Consider the following 4,650-nt stretch of genomic DNA (forward strand, 5'->3'; position numbering starts at 1 on the left):
TGGTGAATTGGGGCTTTCTTTCCAATCTGTACATTTTCTTTTCTTTCCTGATTGTCTTTCTGGTTAGGGACTCTCCCCAGTGACCCAGTTCATCCCGGTACCTCAATATAAGGGCTAACCACCCAGGAGGTAGAATCAATTAAAGATCCTCCAACAGGTTATTTTCTCTCAGAGACACTGTGTGAGCAAACGACCATGGCCTAACAAACTGCCGAAGTCCCTTACTATCAGCAGCATACTCAATCCGTGAACACTCCTTTCCCTTCTGTCCCTGTTCTTGCATGGGTTTCTTTGTGGCCTGAGAACAATTGATGACTTTTTCCCAGGACCACTCTCTGGGATTGTCTAAAGGCTCTCTTGCTTTATGGGGAGTTCCAACTACTCTTTGGAGTGTAAACCGTTGAACTTCCTCTCTTAGTATCTCTTCTCAACTAATCCGATTACATGACCACCAATTAAAGGCCATTGGGGTGGTGGCTGATACTTTAATTCACAGAAATGCTCTGGCCATTCAACCGTAGTTGACTTTCCTTTCCCTTCTGGGATTGAAATATTCTCCTCAGACAGTGGCTACTTCCACTTCTTTGACCCTGGAGTTGAACATGTGGAGCGAGATGAGTTGTTGCTGTTCACCCTGTGTCTTCTGGCTGCTTTCTTCTTTGCTGCCCCTCATCATAGGGTCCTCCTGGGGCCCATCATGAATGGTGCCCCTTCCGAGGAGGATAGGGAGTTCCCTTCTCTGCCAGCACTGCCAAAACCCCTTCCTCAAATTTGTCAAGAGTTCTGTGAGTTCCATGAGAGGGCTGCTGCCCTGTATCTTGACCACTGTTTTTGCCTCTACCTTGCCTTCCACCCACAATATGCAGATCTTGGAGCAGAAGCTGCCTTTTCTGGACATTTTGCTGAGCTCTTCCTGCAGCACTTCAAAGCTCAGGTGTCCCAGGCCTCAGACTCACTCTCCCCAGCTGTCTTGGCCCCACTGAACTCTAGGGTAGAGATTGCACCACAACATGACTTGTCCCTTGACAGCTGCAGGGTGGGCAGTCCCCTAGTGTGTTGGGTCCATCTCTCTCTTCTGAGGACCTAGCTGGCCCTCTTCCTTCCTCATCCTCTTACTCCTCTACAAGGTCCTCAAAGTCAACCTCAAGAAATGCTTTTCCTTCTGTTCATTGGGTCACTCAGAGTTTCTGCACGAGGCATCCTGCAGTGATGAAAGATGCTTGATAATTCCTTCCCAGCTGGGCCTATCAGGCCATCAGTCCTAGGTAGAAACAGCTACTTCAACTCCTCTGGCAGTGCTGGAACAGTTGGTAGAGGACTAGCTAGTGATAGCACATCCCCTGGGGAAAGACAGACTCACCACTTTGAAAGGCTGAGACTGAGTCATAGAAACCTTGAAAGACGGAACAGTAAGGGTACAGAGAGAGAAGCTTTTCAGTTTTGTGGGGGCTGTAGAAGCTTTCTCTGACCCAGCAGAAGTGGGTTGTGGAAGAGGGACCACTAGGATGGCCTCATGGGGAGGAGGGCAGTCTCAGTGGCAGAAGTGTCACCTACTGTGCTGAAGTGAAGAAAGAGGAAGAGGATGCCACTTGGAGTTCTTCATACCACCCAAGACATCCTGGCCAACACTCAGCATTCCTTTTTCTACTATCACTGATATCCTCACAGCCATGGCCCTAGAGATGCCTGACAGGGAGAACACATTGTGGTTAAGATAGAATGTCCTTCAGAGTACATTCTGGAGACAACTGATGCATTTAATGTGAAGGCCTGGTGTCTGACATCCAGGAGCTCCTAAGCCCAGGACTCTGCCCTGGTATCAGCCTCCATCCCACGACCATTCCTCTGGCCTCTGAAACCTCCTTCTTCACAAAGGATAACACAGACATCCTGGTGTTGCCCTGCCTGAATCACTCAGAGAGTCTACCCATCTAGGATCTGCTACTGGTACCCAAAAATGTTTAAAATAGTAAAATTACATATAACCAACAGGATTCAAGTAATAATTAGAGTTACAATATTTATAGCTTTTTTTTATCTTTTATCATAACTAAGAAAACTATAATTATAACCATCTATTCTTCAACCCCATCAAAGACCCCAGAAAGGACATATTACCTAAGTAAACAGGAAGTGCATTCTAAGAAACATCTAAAACCTTAAAATTGGCAGAGATAACTTACTGCCTGGACAGTCTCTCTAAGTTTTTCTGTAATGTTGTGGCATCCATCCTCAGTCTAAATGCTGATAGCATCTACCAGACTTTTCCATGAAGCAGGAAATTTCAAAAACAGTCCTGCCTATATTATCAGTCACTTTCCTCTGTGTATTGTAGAATGTCTGGCAGACTCTTTGGTGAATCAGGAACCCAGAAGAACCATCTTACCTTTAGGCAAGTTCAGCAGTCATCTATCTGTGGGCTCTTCATGTCCAGTTCATACAGCATAACATCAAGCAGTACAGACAAGAGCAGTTTCTTGACTAAATGGCTAACAAACTCCATAAGGAGCCTCTTAGATGCCTATCATCCTTTTGAAGTAGATTGGTGTTGTCAGGAGTGGATGTGTTTATTTTCATGAAAAGTTCTAAGTTTTTAAAACATTTTAAATGCCATATTCTGTTAATCTTTGAAAAATTTGAAGAATAGCTATCTAGATGAATTATATCTCTATTTATCTAGAAAACTTAACTAAAATGACTACAAGTTTGACTATTATAGATGACTTTCTATTAGCCTGTATTTAATTATACTTTATATTTTTAAATGGGCCGAACAAACACGATACCTTAATCAAGAGTAGAAATATACATTTAACAAAACTGACCTTAAATTTGTATCAATAAACCAAGATCCATAGCAATGCAAAGTATTCATCTTTATAGTATATCACCCTTTAAGTGTAAATAAACATTAATAAACAATATTTGGGAATTTGGACATAGTTCTCTCCAAACTTTTTCCTGATTTTTGTTGGGCAAAGTAATTGGGGGGGTGTTCATGGAGACTTTTTGGGAAGTCTTGTTCCATTGAACCACTTTAGTCTGTAGGGAATCCACAGGTTCTTATCCTCTGTGGAAACAAAAGCAGAACTACTTTTCCAAAGCAACATATTTTTAGACCCAAATTTTGAAGTCAATATATCTTTAAAAGACATATATATTGGTTTAGCTTAGCAGTCCCCAAAATCATATGTCTCTCTGCAGTCAAAAAGTTCAAAGAAAACACAATAATATGCATAATCCAGACTCTCTGTATATATTCCATCTTTACATGGCTATTTTTTCTTTACTCCTTTATTTTATGACTGTCTCTTTAAAGACTTTATTTAGTATTTTTTAAAAAACCATTTACTTTCTTTTATAACTCTCTGTATTCTTTTTTTTTCTCTTTCTCAAACCTACATACATTTTTCTAACACTCTAGTTTAGAGGATTATTTCTGCCTGAATATGTCTTTATTGCATGTTTGTAATTATTTTCTGACCAGGAGTATCTCTTTTTTAAATGCTAAGTGGGCATGGTTAGGACCAGTTCCATGGTCCTGCCTATTGGTTGCACCCAGTCCAACATGACAGAGCATGTTCACTGCCTCTGACAGCCATGCACATTTCCCCAGTTCCAGGTATGTGGCGGGTCTGTGTTGTGCCATTAAGTAGTTTGTAACACACTGCTCACAAACCCCATTTAAATGTTTCATAGCTGAACCTCCTGAAAGAATCAGAGCTGTTTGTGCTGGCACACCAGGAAGGTGCCATTTTTAAAGAAACTGCACAGTTTTTACTGCACCTCTTTTAAAGAAACTGTGGCACCCCTGCTCACCATGAGTGGAGCCCATACAGAAAAAAAATGTGGCTAAACTTTGTTTTGTTTTGTTTTGTTTTTGTCTAGAATTCCTTTCCAAGGTCTCAGGTTTTATGTGGATTCAGCTGGTGCTCATTGGTATGCCATATTCCTCTGGAGCTGAAGAATAGGTAGTTATAGTTATACTTTTCCTTTGTTATGATAAAAGATGATGATGTAGATATAAATATTCTAACTGTAATTCTTGCTTGACACCTGTTTTGTTATATGTAATTTTACTATGTTAAAATTAAACTCTTCCTTTTTATTGAAACAGAAAAGGGGAAGTGGTGTGGGAAGTGACTACTTTGTATATGTGTTGCTTTTATTGGTTAATGAATAAAGATGCTTTTATTGGTTAATAATAAAGCGAATGACTTAACGGAATAAAACAAGGCAGGAAATACAAGCAGAGATATATAGTAGGTGGAGTCAGAGAGAAGCCATGTAGCTGCTGCAGAAGACAAACACCTCCACTGGAGCCTACTGAAACTTTGCCAGTGGGCCAAGACCTTGTGGTGATGCACAGATTAATAGAAATGGGTTAGTTTAGGATATCATAGCTAGCTAGAAATATGCATAAGCTAATTGGCCAAGTAGAGATTTAATTAATGCAGTTTCTGTGTGCCTATTTCAGCTCTCAGCAGCCAGAAATGAACAAGTGTAGTAATAGGTGCGGCAGGGCTGAGTCCCCAGCACCCCGGCTGCCTGCCCGGCTAGCTTATGCCCGAAATAACAACACACAAACTGTATTCATTTAAACATTGCTTGGCTCTTTAGCTTTAGCCCTTTTCTCGGCTAACTCTCGCT

The 4,650-nt window shown here is 41.3% G+C and overlaps 1 pseudogene; it reads left to right on the forward strand.

Annotated features, from left to right (window-relative positions):
* The first annotated feature begins 697 nt into the window (after window positions 1–697).
* The window catches only part of LOC101997058, a 4,802-nt pseudogene continuing 849 nt past the window's right edge, over window positions 698–4,650 (forward strand).

Source organism: Microtus ochrogaster, unplaced genomic scaffold, assembly GCF_000317375.1.
Source record: "Microtus ochrogaster isolate Prairie Vole_2 unplaced genomic scaffold, MicOch1.0 UNK253, whole genome shotgun sequence".
NCBI classification, from domain to species: Eukaryota; Metazoa; Chordata; class Mammalia; order Rodentia; family Cricetidae; genus Microtus; species Microtus ochrogaster.